The 16,591-nt window shown below is 37.2% G+C and overlaps 1 long non-coding RNA gene across 1 annotated transcript in view; it reads right to left on the reverse strand.

Moving 5' to 3' along the window:
• Positions 1–1,023: 1,023 nt before the first annotated feature.
• Positions 1,024–16,591, reverse strand: part of LOC132679236 (uncharacterized) — a 52,944-nt gene continuing 37,376 nt past the window's right edge. Inside the window, exons 5-6 of the long non-coding RNA XR_013551560.1 lie at positions 1,594–1,701; positions 1,024–1,132 (exon numbers count right to left, since the gene is read on the reverse strand). This is a non-coding gene — a long non-coding RNA (uncharacterized LOC132679236). The remainder of the gene's footprint in view (positions 1,133–1,593; positions 1,702–16,591) is intronic.

The raw sequence follows: 16,591 nt of genomic DNA on the forward strand, positions 1-16,591 counted from the left end.
GGGTGGTGGCCGTACCCTCTCAGCCATGGGCTAGGCCTTGCCCTGGAAACCCTGGTCAGGAACAGCCTGGCCTACTGAAACCAAGAAGGTGGCTCCACTTTCTGTAACTGAGGATTAGAAGGCCTTGCTCCTCAGGCCTATCTCTTCTGGGCCTGTAGTGGCAGTGAATTCATTGCAGCTAAGCTCATAACAGGTATGTAGGTAGGAGAGAAATTACTGGGTCTTATGGTAATTCTATGTTTAAACTTTTGAAGAACTGCCAGAGTCTTTTCCAAAATGGCTGAACTAGCATTCAGGAGGTCCTGGAGATCTCTTGTTTCAACAGTGTTTGTGTGGAAGAGACCTGGATTTGTCCTTTCTTCCAGCCTCCAACCACCATCTTTTCAGAACCATCTTCTCTGCCATCCTCTGTCTCTGGGACCAGTGAACACCATATTTTGAGTTTAACTCCTTACTGCCTATTACCCATGACTTCCCAGATTCATCAGAATTATTCCACTGAGGTGAAGGTTCCTGTCAACTGCATCATCAAAATGGATCTGTGGGCCTCCTACACCTACCTTTATCTGGGCTTCTATTTTGACCATGAGATGTGGCCCTGGAGAGTCACTTCTTCCAAAGTTAGCTAAGAGAAAGCAAGAAAGAGCCAAGTATCTCTCAAAGATGCAAAACCAGTGCCAGAGCTGTGCTTTCTTCCAGAACATGCAGAAGCCATTCCAAGATGAGTGGGGGTAAAACCTGAATGCCATGGGAGTCACTATGATTCTGGAGAAACTGACCAGGGACCTTTGAGATCTGGGCACTCTGGATCTGCCCATGCAGTTCTGGGACTTCCCAGAGAACTACTAACTAAATGAGCAGGTGGAACTCTTTAGGAAGAAAGCAACTACCTGACTATCTCCTCAGGCCCGTGGCACCCGGGCTGGATAAGTATCTCTTTGAAAGGTTCACCTTCAAGTATGACTAGGAGGCTCTGAAGAAGTATAGCATTTGAGGCACACCTACCCTTCCCCATGAACCGCCCCCCCCTCCCCCCGCCGCCACCACCTCCTCTTGGTGTTGGGGCTTCTGCTCGAGGCTCTGCTTTCAGCCACAAGACAGCTTCTTAACCACTCTGGAACCCTCTCCCAAGCTGTGGACCAAGAGAAAACAATGAAACGTTTTGCAACAACAAAAATAAACAATAATAATGAATAAAATTAAAACGGTCAACTAAGGTTAGCTATGAATAAGGGATTCAGTTTCTTCCCATCTTCAGCAATACTTGTTACTGTTGAGGCTTGTCATTTTTTAAAAGATTTATTTTATTTTTTAGAGAGAGAGCACACCACAGGGGAGAGATGCAAGGAGGAGAGGAGTGGGGGGTGAGGAGAGGAGCAAGTAGAGGAAGGGGAGAGATGGGAGGAGATGGGAGATGGGGTGGGGAGAGAATCTTAAGCAGACTCCACATTCAGCATAGAGTCTGACTAGGAGCTTGATCGCACAACACTGGGATCATGACCTGAGCAGAATCAAGAGTCAAACGTTCAACAAACTGAGCCACCCAGGCGCCCTAAGGCTTGTCACTTTAAAGGAACTCTTGAGCATACTCACTGCCATCATAATTTTAACCACAATCTCTCACATTCCTTCCTCAGCCATTTACTGACTTGCGTGCTTTTCTCTATCATTTCTTCTCATCAAGTAGGGCCAGCTGATTCCCTGAAAGCAAAATATAAAAGGGACCTTGTGAAGTTATCTAGAGTTTTTATTTATTAAAAAAAACCCTTTATGGCATTTGCCATCACGTGGTTAACTTGGTTTTGCAAGGCAAGCTCTTTGATGCTGGTTAATTTTTCTGAGACATTCTCCCTACTGTTTCCTTCCAGATAGTTTCTGATTGCGTAGAATTTAGCTAAGTGAGGCTTAGGCAAAGACTTCCTAATGTCAGAGCATTTATTCATAAGGAGAAAATTACATTCTTTAAAAATCAATATAAATAATTAATATAACAGTATAAATTATGTAATTGCTCAGTAATTTTTGCTGTTTACATAGCAAATTAACTCACGGTTTTAAAACAAATTTATGCCCTTATAATAACCTCTTCATAGGCACTAATATGGGGCACATCTGAATACCAAGGGGAAAATAAATGAGGTAGAATAAATATTTTTTATTTAGTTAACTGTGAATTTTCTTAATAGCCCAAGTAAAACTGGTGCTTCTGGTTTCCAGCTGTGTAGTTCCTGTCTGTAATTTTTTTTTTAATGGTTCTATTTTGGTTCACCATGGTCACATAAACCTGGGATATCCTCTTGAACCACAAGTTAAAGATTATCAATATCAGACTGGAATTATGTCATAAAACATTACTGACTGATTCATTAGAGTTCGTGTTGTAATGTTTCTTCAACTCATAAACTGCATTTACTATGAAGCCAGAGCTTCAGACATTTTCTGATATACAGATTTTTCCATGGTAGCAGAAATGATCTTGTCATTTTATAATTTACTAGACTGAAGTAATTCCCAGGCAAAGCACATGTATGAGAAAGTCAGCAGACGCTCACAACAGGGGTGAACAAATTCCAGACCCAAAGTAAAGACATTACAAATGCCTAGAATTGCAGTCTTTATCTCTAAGGCAGGTGTTTCAAAACTGGACTGATCCCAAATATTTTTTTTCCTTTTTGGTTATTGTTTTTCTAGAAGAAGTTGAAAAGGATGTTAAAGATAAGGCAGGTGTTAAGATAAGATTCCTCAAGAGGAATGACTCATCAACAGCCAATCAGGGGTTTTGTATCTGTGAACATGACCAGGGGTGGTGGCTTGGCTATGGTTATGAAAACTCCCTTCAGTTCAGAGAAAACAATATTTTTAAACAAATGTTTGAAATAATTCCCACTCTAAGGGGAAAAAAAATCTCCGTAATCACTTGCACCAATTAGATAACCGAGAATTTATTACTATGTCACTTTAAAGTTAGTAGCTTGGATTCCAACTCCGCCTATTATGTTAAGGCATATTATATTCTTAATATTTAAAATAGTATAGGACGGTAGATTAATCTCTTAGTACATCTGAACTGAATATGTCCAAATGAATTATTAACACAAAGTATGTTAATGAATGAATCAGAGCAAGGAGAAACAAGCACAGAGTTTAAGATGTTCAACATTAGTGTCTTCCAGAGTTATGCCAAGTTATTTTTTCTAGGAAGAAAATGGATTAATAAATAATACAAGGACAGAAGTTCATTGGCCCCTTTGTCATTTGGCTCCTCTGGGAATTATGGCAAAGAACAGTTGCCCTTGTTAACCTGTGAACATTTTTCACTCCCTTAGGTCATTTACTCTGGCTCAGGGGTCCAATTTTCCTTTCATTCATTAACCACATTGGGAAGTAGAGTTCCTAACCCTTTCCAGTCTAAATGTGGAACAATCACATCCCCTCACAATCAACTGCCAGTGTGCTGGGACCTTTACGTTTCACTGTGCTCTCACAGTGACGCAAGTTTTTAACAATTGAAGGATATTAACTCAAAAACTTGTTTTTTAATTGGAGGAGCTCAAGGGATTTCAAATAAATGAACTTGTATAAACTGGAAGCTGGTACATGTGCCTTTCCAATTATTTTTGTGCAAATTAGGGGAGAGGGCACTTCTAATCTCAGAAAGCAGATTTCAGAAATTATTTTAACTATGAAGCTAGCTCAGGATAACAAAGCTGAGCAGTTGTGAATTGTTTGGGTAGCTGAAAAGACATAACCTTACCTTCTATATAGTAAAGATACCATATGTTCAGAAAAATGCCATTTCATTGTTTAAGTATGTGCATTTTTGTTAATCCACTGGGTTATTTTCTTTTATTGGACCCATTGGAAAAAGAAACAGAAATGTCTAAATGAATTGTAGACTTTTGCTAGACCTTTTGCACTTTCCTCTAAATTGCATAATTTAATTGTGAATAAAAAAACCTGTTGCACCCTTTTGCAACAATGTAATTTAAATATTGTCTTCATTAATAAAAAAGACTAACAAATATATATTGTTATCACTAGGGAACATCTTCCCACACTGCTTGAAATAATGCTTTACATTCTGGAGACTGTAAGGAATACAGACTTTCTAGGAAATTTCAAAATGTAGACTGGCATGGTAAGTTAAGGAAGCTTGGTTTGGAAGAATGATAGGGAAATCCTCTGTGTTCTTTGTCATTTCCTATTTCCTTACATAAGTGAAGAGAGAGAAGGGGGAGGGGTCTCTAATGGTTAATTAAGCCTTTGTCAAATAACATTAGATAATTCCTGAAAAGAACAAGATTTAGGCACCTAAAATCTGTAATTGATCATCACAAGGGAACATACTCTTCAAGAAAATAATTTGGTCCAGGAATAACTTTTTCATTTAACATATTCATTTTATATTAATTCAATATGAAGAACTTTCCAATTCTCATACACACACTATAGGTATGTCTATAAAACTTTTTGCATATATATAGGTATATATATACACGCACATATATATACATATATACACAATACATATATATACATATATGTATATATACATATATACATTATACATATATGTATACATACATATATATATGTGTGTGTGTATATATATATAAAATCTCCAATGGAAAACTAGTGTCTTACACTTAACGTTTTTTCAGCAAGCCCCTGGAATTAAGACACTTATTGGGCCAATTGGTAAAATATGCATAATTGGATACAAGATAAGAAAATTAACTATTCATTTAGATTTTTGATCTTTTTTAAAATTACAGAAATGAGTCACAAAGATATATACCTTATAAAAGATTCACACTCAATATAACATAACTGGACAACCAGTTTTGTAAGATATATTACCAGTAGTAGAGTTTTTGGAAAAACAGCTATATTTTTTATCCCCTTATTTGTTGTACAAACATTTATTTTATAATATACTACAGACCACAAATCCACAATGTCACCAAGAATATGTGACAGTGTTTTTCCATAACTATACCAGGAAGCGATATCATTTATGAAATTGTTTTGAATATTATAGGTAATATTTTTTATTTTTCATTCTCTTATTAAAAGTGAATTTGAGCATTTTAAAACACCCTTATTGACTACATACTATTTTAATTTATTTTTTATATGTTTTCTTTGTATCTTTTTGGTTGTTTTTATTTTTCTATTTGGTTTTATCAGAGCTCTCTATATAGTCTCAACTTGGGATAGTTAAACTGAATGATTTATTTATTCAATGTATATTTACTAAGGAAACTTATTGAAACTTAATCATTATTTTATGTCCAAAGAAAACAATAATAAACAAGATATTCCAGTAAGGACAGACTAAGAATGAATAAACAAAGAATATATAAGGCAATTACTACTACTGTGAAGAAAGTAGATTATAAAGGAAAATTACAACAGGAACTCTCTTTCATTGCTGCTGGGAATACGAAAATGGTACAGGACAGTCTGGCAGCTGTTTTGTTTTTTTAATAAAACTAAACATGCAAAACTAAATATATTATTCAGTAATCATGGTTATTTACACAGAAATGAGGTGTAAACCTGCACATAGATGTTTATAGCAGCTCTATTCATAATTACCAAAACTTGGAGGCAACCAAGATGTCTTTCATTGGTGAATGGATACATAAACTCTAGCATATCCAAACAGAGGAATATTATTCAGTGCTAAACAGAAATAAGTTATCAAGCCATGAAAAGACATGGAGGAAAATTAAATGGTCATTATTTTAAAAATTTTGTTTTAGTTGTTTATTTATTTTTGAGAGAGAGAGGGACAGTGTGAGTCGGGGAGCAGCAGACAGAGGGAGACACAGAATCCAAAGCAGGCTCCAGGCTCTGAGCTGTCAGCACAGAGCCTGATGCTGGGCTTGAATTCACAAGCTGTGAGATCATGACCTGAGCTGAAGTCAGACGCTTAACCAACTGAGCCACCCAGGTGTCCAATAAATGTTCATCATTAAATAAAAGAAGTCAATCTGAAAAGTCTACATACTGTATGATTCCAACTATATGACATACTGGAAAAGGCAAAACTATGGTGAGAGCGGTTGAGAAGAGGAAGAATAACTGGGAAGAACACAGAGTATTTTTAGGGCAGTGAAACTATTCTACATTATACTATAGTAGTGGATACATGTCATTATACATTTGTCAAAACCCATAGAATGTACAACAGAAAAAGCAAACATTAACGTCCAGTCTAGACTTTGGCTGATGTGTCAACAGCTAGGTTTATCCATTGTAACAAATGTGCCACCACCCACGGGTGCGATATTGATTGTGGAGGAGGCTGTGCCAGTGTGGGGATAGGTGGTATATGGGAACTCCTTCAGCTCAATTTTACTGTGAACCAAAAACTGATCTAAAAAATAAAGCATATTTTATAAAAAGTAAATTGTAAAATAAATTCTCATATTTCTTCTTATTTATAGGTTTGCATTCTTATATGCACTGAATAGTATGAGGCAAGAGCTAACAAATTTTGCTACATTGATAAAGAATTTCTGTATGTTGATTTTCATAATGACCTCAAAAACCTTTAAACTCCCACATCAGTGGGTCGGCATCTGGATTCTGTACTATTCCATTACTTATATGTCTATATTTATGACAATACCAAATAATTCTAATCACTTTGACTTTATAATTCATTATCAGGCTGCATATAGTCCTGTTCAAGGATGGAGGCTCTAGAATGAGACCACATAGTTACTAATGGTGTGACCTTAGTATAGTCATCTAGTGCCTCGCCTGTCAAATTAAGAAGAGTTTTTAGCTATGTTAAGTAAAATAATATATGTAAACTGTAGGGAATAAGTTTAGGAATTCCCGGAGCCTGCACTGATGGGTTATCAAGGCATAAGGAATTACAAACCTATAGGATGCTCACACCCAAGTATGGGCAAACAAGATTAGGTGAATAGGTATAGAGAGGGCGGGACAAAGTCCCCAATAAAGAACAAAGGTATATGAAATAAACAAGATTAGGTATTCAGGGCAGAAGTGCCACCCAAGTTAGTAGTATAGCAGAAAGCTGCTTTCACAGGAAGGACAGACTAAATTAGGTAAACAGGTAAATAGGGCTATAGACCTCTGCAGGGCCAAAGTTGCCTGGAGAGGAGCTAATTAACAAAAGAAAGGTGCCTTGTTGACCCTGAGGTAGCATGCTCTGTCTTTCTTGTCTTCTAGATCAGTTTAGATAAATAGAGGTGGTGCCTCACATCTGCTCTAAACAACCTTCCACTCAGCGCAAGAATTTTGTTTTGTATTGACCCTAGCTCCACATATCTTCAAAACCCCCTTTACCTTATGTCCATGAGTTAAAGTTGATGCTTTCGTTATAACTTTGCGCACGTCCATCACCATATTTGTAAGCCTTCTGATCCTAATAAAAACGGAGCAAGGACCCTTAATTGGGGCTCTTGTCTTCTCCCGGACGTTAGCTATCCCTTGCATTTTACTCCTGCATCCCGCTTTCTTGCTAGACAAGAAATAACTCTAGACCCAGAGTCTATGACATGTAAGGCTTTTAGAAAAATGCCTCACACATCAAATCATATCTATTACCGTGTTTACTAATTCTATGATTGTTACTATAACATGGTCAGCAAATACACCCCTTCAGTGTTTTTATTTTTCAATAAACTCTTGATCTTTCATTTCATTTTGTAGTTTTGTATTTCATATGATCTTGAAAATAAAGTTGCAAATCATAAACCTAGTTTATGCTGGTGACTTTTGATCTTTGATTTCCTTCTCTGCATATCTTCCAATATTTTCCCAACTCCAATATTCTCCCTTGTAGTTACATGGCCTTCTCCCTGTGTGTCTCTATCTTCACGTGGTGTTTTGCTCTTCTTTTAAGAACACAGTCATATTGATTAGGGCCCACATGAATACCTTCATCTCAATTTGATTACATCTGCAAAGACCCTATTTCTAAATAAGGGCACATTATGAGGTATTAGGGTTGAGACTTCAAAATATCTTTTGAGTGGGTACATAATTCCACCTCTAAAATATCAACACACAGGATCAACTGAAAACCATTAGAACTGGAGAGCCTGGGTGGCTAGTCAGTTAAATATCCAACTCTTGATTTTGGCTCAGGTGATGATCTCAAGGTCATAGGATCAAGGCCTGCATTGAGCTCCATGCTGAGTGTGGATCCTGCTTGGGATTCTGTCTCTCCCTCTCTCTCTGCCCCTCCCCCTCACACATGCTTGCACCCTCTCACAAATAAACATTTTTTTTCAAAAAAGAAAATTTGCTTCCTTGATTTCTGTTACTACTAAATGTATATAATAAATTGTATTGAAGGAATTATTTTAAATTAATATTGAATGAGTGTTGTTACTATATTGTGTCTTTCCATCCTGGAATATTGAATGTCTTCCTTATTATTCAGATTTTTATGCCCATGGGTGACTTTTTCTTTACATAGTGGTGACTTTTCTTACGCTTAGTTTAGTATTTTTGTTTTGCTGTTTCTCTTACTTATGGGAGAGCTGGGAATGGCCGGGAAACCCTGTACCTACAGATGAAAGATAACTCCACACTTCGCTAAGAAAGAGAGGAGAAGGCATGGGGGCCAATGCTCACAGATGAAGACCCTGTTTGCTTCACTCTCATTTATTGCAGTGTCAGGCCAATCACAAATCTCATTGGCTTGTGTTCAGAGGGAGTATAACATTTCAGGCAAGCAAAACAAAGCTGCATGACATAAAGGTCAACGATCACAAGAAACTAATCAAATCAAAGATATACAGCAAGGGTCTATGTGTCCTATTGATTTGCTAAACTTTGCATACAATATATAGATAATGGAGTTCCCCAAGGACTGCAGAACACCTGGGAGGGTAGACCTAGGCATTCTGCAGTATAGAGCTGTTACCACAGGCCTCAGGAATTCCAAGAGGCCCATGCCCCTCCCAAGCTTAACTGCAGCCCACCAGAAATCTCATGTTACATTTTAGCTAGCCAAGCATTGTGTATAATCTCGTCATCCTCAGTAATAACCCCAACATGGGAGTCCCAAACATTCTCTTTCTCTATCTCATTACAGTTTTCAATTTTCTGTTTCTGGTCTAAGGGAAAAGAAATAATTGGTGCTGGTATTATGCATGGTCACCTTTTTCAACTTGCTTATTACTTCTAGTTTTTCAGTTGATTCTGTGTATTGATATTTTAGAGATAGATATAATATCTATCTCCAAAGATTTTGAAGTCTTAACCCCAATACTTCATAATGTGCCCTTATTTAGAAATAGGGTCTTTGCAGATGTAATCAAATTGAGATGAAGGTATTCATGTGGGCTCTAATCCAATATGACTGTATCCTTAAAAGAATAGTAAAATATTATGTGAAGACAGAGACACACAGGGATAAAGCTATGTAACTACAAGGGAAAATATTGGAGTTTGGAGAATATTGGAAATTATGCAGAGAAGGAAATCAAAGATCAAAAGTCACCAGGAGAAGCTAGGAAGACAGAAGAAAGGTATCCTCCCTAAAGCCCCTAAGAAGGAGGCTATCCCTGACAATACCTTGATTTTACATTTCTAGTATACAGTACTGTGAGAAAGTAAATTCTTGTGTTATACTATCTGGCTTATGGTACTTTTTATGACTGTTCTAGAAAACAAATCCACTTATTCTGAAGACATCTGACCTGTAAATGATGAGAGTATTATCCTTTCCTTTTAATATTTATACTTTAATTCTTTTTTCTTATTTAGATGATAATTTAAGTACTCATAGAAAAGCATCTATTTTGTCTACCTTTTCAAATATACTGGTTTACAGCTCACATTAGTTTGTATAGTTGCAGTAAAAAGTATCACATACTTGGTGGCTAAAACAACAGATATTTATTATCTCAGAGTTCTAGAGTCTGGAAGTCCAAAATCAAGATGTTGACAGGATTGAATTTTTGTGAGGGCTGTGAGGGAAGGATGTGGCTCAGGCCTGTCTGTCTGATTACAGACAGCTATCTTCTCCTCATGTCTTCTATACCATCTTTCCTCTGTGTCTGTCTCCATTTTCTGATTTCCCTTGGACACCAGTCATAATGGATTTCTTCCTTTCCTTTTCTTTTTCTTTCTTTCTTTCTTTCTTTCTTTCTTTCTTTCTTTCTCTTTCTTTCTTTTGAAAGAGAGAGAGAGAACATGCATGAGAAGGAGAGGCGCAGAGGAAGAGGGAGAGAGAGCATCTTAAGCAGGCTTCAGGGCCAGCACCCTGATGCAGAGCTGAATCCCACAACTGCCCCTGGATTAGGACTCATCTAAATTACCTTATTTTAACTTGATTACCTAAGACCTTATCTCCAAATAACGTTACATTCTGAAGTACTGGGGGTTAAACGCTTCAACATGTGATTTTTAAGGGGACCATACTTCAACCCACAACACAGTTCTTCATACATTTTCTCTTATATATTTAATAACAGTCTGTATCTGTAATTCTGCTTTATTTCTTATACCAGTGGTGTTTTTGCTCTTTAAAAAAAATCATTGGCATGCCAAACTCTATTTAACATTCTCTTTAAATGATAGCTTTTGAAAATGGCAGAGCAGCATGGAGACCCTGAACTTGTCTCACCCCTGAAATGCACCAGATCAGCAGCAAACCATTTTGCATACCTAAGACTTTGATCTGGGGATTAACACAACAATCTGCATAATTTGAACCATAGAACTTGACAGGTACACAGTGCAGAGAGGTGAACTGGGGGAGAGAAAAGTCATGGGAGGAGGGAGATGTTTTTGTGGGAAGAGGACAGAGAATGGGAAACAGGGAAAGTATGGTGCACTGGAATTGTGCAGTACTCCCCCAAAAGTAGCTGGGGAGAAAGAGAGAAAAACAGTGAAAACACTTGCAGGGGACTAAACAAGAAATCTGTTTCCCAAAACCATTGATGGGGAGAAAAGAGAGGGTTTCAATATCACCAGGATTCTGTGAACAGTGGAGCACAGAGTCTGGAGTTGCAGAACTCAGTGCCTGGTGGTGCTCTGGTGAGGAAATTGGACAAATCCCCAGGAGCAGGCAGCGGGAGCTGAGGAGTCCAAGTGCCACACAGGGAGAAGGAGTTCCCCTGCTTGGAATCCATTTGGTAGAGGCCATACAGCCTCCCCACAGGCAAAGGTCCCAGCAGACCCCAGAGAGCAGTCACATTTGCTGGTAGTGGGACAAAAATGCCAGAATGCAGTGAAATCTGGTGCCAGCTGTGTGTTATGGTTTGCCTTAATCTCTGAACCTCTGTCACTGTGATAGCACACGAACCTTTTCTGGGGCAAGCCAGCACTGAGCCATTGCTCAGTGAAACCCTCCCCCAGAGAGTCAGCATGGGTCCAAGCCACAGAAGGTTTCTGAAGTGTGGGGTTTTGAAATACAACCCCATCTGAGATAAAACTCTGGAAGGAGGGGCTGCCTGGCAGGTGGACAGCTTGAACACGGACAGGATAGAGGCAGGAGTGGATGGAGTCCTGAGGCAAAGGAGGGGTGTTTACAGGTAGGTGAGATTGTGAAGTTCCTGTGCCAGAGACTAGGGACTTGGGAGAAGCCATTTCCACTTCTCCTGTGCATGCGTTTGTGCAGATGCACATGTGTTCTACATTGATCTACCCCAGTAAGCCAAGAAGCACCACCTAGTGGAGAATGGGGCCATTACACCAAGCCCTGCCAACTGCACCCTCCAAGCACATCTCCTAGAAGACCAAAACAAGTCACTCCACCTACTTAGTGTAGGAACTATGGAAGTCTTCATAGTTTTGGTTCTAGGGGAAACTGGAAGTAACTGCATTCAGGTTTCATTCTGTTTGCTAGTTCAGTTGTTTGTTTTCTTTGCTTCTGCTTTTGCTTAAATTGTTTTTTCTTTCTTTTTTTATTCTTTATTTTCTTTTTCATTCTTGGATATAGGAGAAAATTTTATTATTATTATTTATTTTACTTTATCTTTATTTTTAAAAAAAATATTGTATTTCATTTTCTTTATTTCATTTTATTCTATTTATATAAATGTTTTTAATTTCTTAATTTTTTCTTACCTTTATTTTTCTTTTACTTTCTTTCCTTTTCTTCTCTATTCTATCAAGCTTCTCTCAACAAGCAGATCAAAACACACCTAGGATATAGTTTCCTTTATTTGATTTTTGTTTTGTTTTTAATTTTTTAACTTTAATTTTTATTTTATTAATTTTTTTCTTCCTCCAAAATGATAAAGGAAGGAGTATAAGCAAGATGTCTGAACTAGAATTTACAATCACGATAATCAGAATACTAGCTGGGGTTCAAAAAGCATAAAATCCCTTTCTGCAGACATAAAAGAAATAAAATCTAGTTGAATGAAATTAAAAATGTTATAACCTGGATGCAATCTCAAATTGATGCCACAATGACAAGGATGGACAAAGCAGAGCAGCGAATCAGCGATTTAGAAGATAAGATTATGGAGAAAAATGAAGCAAAAAAAAAAAAAGAAACAAAGGCAAAAAATCGTGATACAAGGCTTGGAAAACTCAGTAACTTATTAAAAAAGGAATAACATCTGAATCATAGGAGTCCCAGACAAAGAGACAGGAAAAGGGGCAGAAGGTTTATGTGAGCAAATTATACTAGAAAACTTTCCAAAACTAGGGAGGGTCACAAACACCAAAATCCAAGAAGCACAGAGAACTTTCATTATATTCAACAAAGCATATCATAGTCAAATTCACAAAATGCATACACAAGGAAGGAATTATGAAAACAGCAAAGGAAAATAAGTCCTTAACCTATAAGGGAAGACAGATCAAGTTTACAGCAGATCTATTCACAGAAACTTTGTGGACCAGAAAGGAGTGGCAGGTTATATTTAACATGCTGAACTGGAAAAATATCAGTCAAGAACTCTTTATCCAGCAAGACTGTCATTCAAAACAGAAGGAGAGATAGAGTTTCCCAGACAAACAAAAACTAAAGGTATTTGTGATCACTAAACCAGCCCTGCAAGAAATGTTAAGGGGGAACTTTTAAGTGGAGAAAAGAAAAAACACAACAAAAAAGACAAAGCAACAAAGACTAGAAAGGACCAGAGAACATCACCAGAAACACCACCTCAACAGGCAACACAATGGTGCTAAACTCCTATCATTCATTATTCATTCTAAATGTCAATGGGCTAAATGCTCCATGAAAAGACATTGGGTATCAGAATGGATAAGAAAACAAGACCAATTTATATACTTCTTACAAGAGACTCATTTTAGACCTAAAGACACCTGTAGGCTGAAAGTAAGGGGATAGAGAACTATCTATCATGCTAATGGTTGTCAAAAGAAAGCTGGTGTAGCCATACTCGTATCAGACAAACAGGATTTTAAATTAAAGATTGTAACGAGAGATGAAGAAGGGCATTATATCATAAATAAGGGGCCTATCCACCAAGAAGATCTAACAATTGTAAATGTTTATGCCCCGATGTGGAAGAAACCAAATATATAAATCAATTAATTGCAAAAATAAAGAAACTCATTGATAACAATACCATATTAGTAGGGGACTTCAACACCCCACTTACAACAATGGACAGATCATCTAAGCAGAAAATCAACAAGGAAACAATGGCTCTCAATGACACACTGGACTGGGTGGACTTAACGGATACATTCAGAACATTTCATCCTAAAGCAGCAGAATACACATTCTTCTCAAGTGCATATGGAACATTATCTGGAATAGATCACATATTGGGTCACAAATCAGCCCTCAACAAGTACAAAAGATCCAGATCATACCTTGCATATTTTCACACCACAGTGCTATAAAACTTGAAATCAACCACACAAAAAATTTGGAAAGACCACAAATACGTGGAAATTAAAGAACATCCTACTAAAGAATGAATGGGTTAACCAAGAAATTAAAGGGGAAATTAGAAAGTACACGGAAGCCAATGAAAATGAAAACATGACAGCCCAAAACCTCTGGGATGCAGCAAAGGTGGTCATAAGAGGGAAGTAAATAGCAATCCAGGCGTTCCTAAAGATCAAAGAAAGGTCTCAGATATACAATCTAACCTTACACCTAAAAGAGCTGGGAAAAGAATAGCAAAGAAAGCCCAAAACCAGCAGAAGAAGGGAAATAAAAAGATTAGACCAGAAAGTAATGATATTGAAAGAAAAAAAAAAGTACAACAGATTAATGAAACCAGGAGCTGGTTCTTTGAAAGAATTAATAAAACTAATAAGCCCCTAGCCAGACTGATCAAAAAAGAAAAAGGAAAGGACCCAAATAAATAAAATCAAAAGAGGAGAGATCAGAACCATCACTGCAGAAATACAAACAATAATAAGAGAATATTATGAGCAATTATATGCCAATACATTGGGAAGTCTGGAAGAAATGGACAAATTCCTAGAAACATATAAACTAACAAAACTGAAGCAAGAAGAAATAGAAAATTTGAACAGACCCATAACCAGTAAAGAAATTGAATCAGTAATCAAAAAACTCCCAACACAAACAAGAGTACAGGGATGGATGGCTTTCCAGGGGAATTCGACCAAACATTTAAAGAAGACTTAACACTTATTCTTTTGAAGCTGTTCCAAAAAATAGAAATGGAAGGAAAACTTCCAAAATCATTCTACAAGCCCAGCATTATCATGATTCCAAAACCAGACAAAGACCCCACTCTAGAGGAGAACTACAGACCAATTGCCCTGATGAACATGAAGACAAAAATCCTCAATAAGATACTAGTCAACCAGATCCGACAATTCATTATAAGAATTATTTACCACAATGAAGTGGGATTTATTCCTGCGCTGCGGGTTTGGTTCAATATCCACAAATAAATCAGTATGATACATCATATTAATAAAAGCAAGAATAAGAACCACATGATCCTCTCAATAGATGCAGTGAAAATGTTCGACAAAATACCACACCCTTTCTTAATAAAACCCTCAGAAAATAGGGATAGAAGGATCTCAACTCAGGATCATAAAGGCCATATACAAAAGAACCACTGTTAATATCATCCTCAATGGGGAAAAAACAGAGCTTTCCACCTAAGATCAGGAACATAACAAGGATGTCCACTCTCACCACTGTTATTCAAGATAGTGTTAGAAGTCCTAGCCTCAGCAATCAGACAACACAAAGGAATAAAAGGTATCCAAATCATCAAGGAGGAAGTCAAATTTTTACTCTTCACAGATAACATGATACTCTGTGGAAAATCCAAGACTCCACCAAATAACTGGTAGAACTGATCCACGAATTCAGCAAAGTCATGGGATATAAAATCAATGTACAAAATCAGTTCCATTTCTATACACCAATAATGAAGCAGCAGGAAGAGAAATCAAGGAATCTATCCCACTTATAATTGCACTGATACCATAAAATAACTAGGAATAAACCTAACCAAAGAGGTGAAAAATCTATACATTGAAAACTATAGAAAGTTTATGAGAGAAATTGAAGACAAAAAAAAAAAAAGAAAAACATTCCAAGCTCATGGATTGTAAGAAAAAATATTGTTAAAATGTCAATACTACTGAAAGCAATCTACATATTCAATGCAATCCCTACGAAAATAATATCAGCATTCTTCATGGAGTTACAACAAACAATCCTAAAATTTTTATGGGAGCAGAAAAGACCCCGGATAGCCAAAGTAATCCTGAAACAGAAAACCAAAGCTGAAGGTATCACAATCATGGATTACAAAGCTGTAATCATCAAGATGGTATGGTACTGGCACAAAAACAGACACTCAGATCAATGGAACAGAATAGATAATCCAGAAATGGACCCACAAATGTATGGCCAACTAATCTTTGACAAAGCAGGAAAGAATATACTGTGGAAAAAAGATAGTCTCTTTAGCAAATGGTTTTGGGAAAACTGGACAATGACATGCAGAAGAATAAACCTGAACCACTTTCTTTCACCATACACAAAAATAAACTCAAAATGGATGAAATACCTAAGTGTGAGACAGGAAGCCATCAAAATCCTGAGGAGAAAAGAGGCAACACCTTTTTGACCTTGGCTGCAGCAACTTCTTACTCCACATGTCTCCAGAGGCAAGGGAAACAAAAGCAAAAATGAACTATTGGGACCTCATCAAAATAAAAAGGTTCTGCACAGTGAAGGAAACAATCAGCTAAACTAAAAGGCAACTGACGGAATGGGAGAAAATATTTGCAAATGACATATCTGATAAAGGGTTAGTGTCCAAAATCTACAAAGAACTTAGCCAAGCTCAACACCCAAAAACCAAATAATTCAGTGAAGAAATGGGCAAAAGACATGAATAGACACTTCTCCAAAGAAGGCATCCAGATGGCCACCTGACACCTGAAAAAATGCTCAACATCACTCATCATCAGGGAAATACAAATCAAAACCACAATGAGATACCACCTCAAACCTATCAGAATGACTAAAATTAACAACTTAGGCAACAACAGATGTTCACGAGTATGTGAGGAAAGAGGATCTCTTTTGCACTGCTGGTGGAAATGCAAACTCGTGCAGCCACTTTGGAAAACAGTATGGAGGTTCTTCAAAAAATTA

The sequence above is a fragment of the Panthera onca genome, chromosome A2, assembly GCF_046562875.1.
Source record: "Panthera onca isolate mPanOnc1 chromosome A2, mPanOnc1 haplotype 2, whole genome shotgun sequence".
Lineage (NCBI taxonomy): Eukaryota > Metazoa > Chordata > Mammalia > Carnivora > Felidae > Panthera > Panthera onca.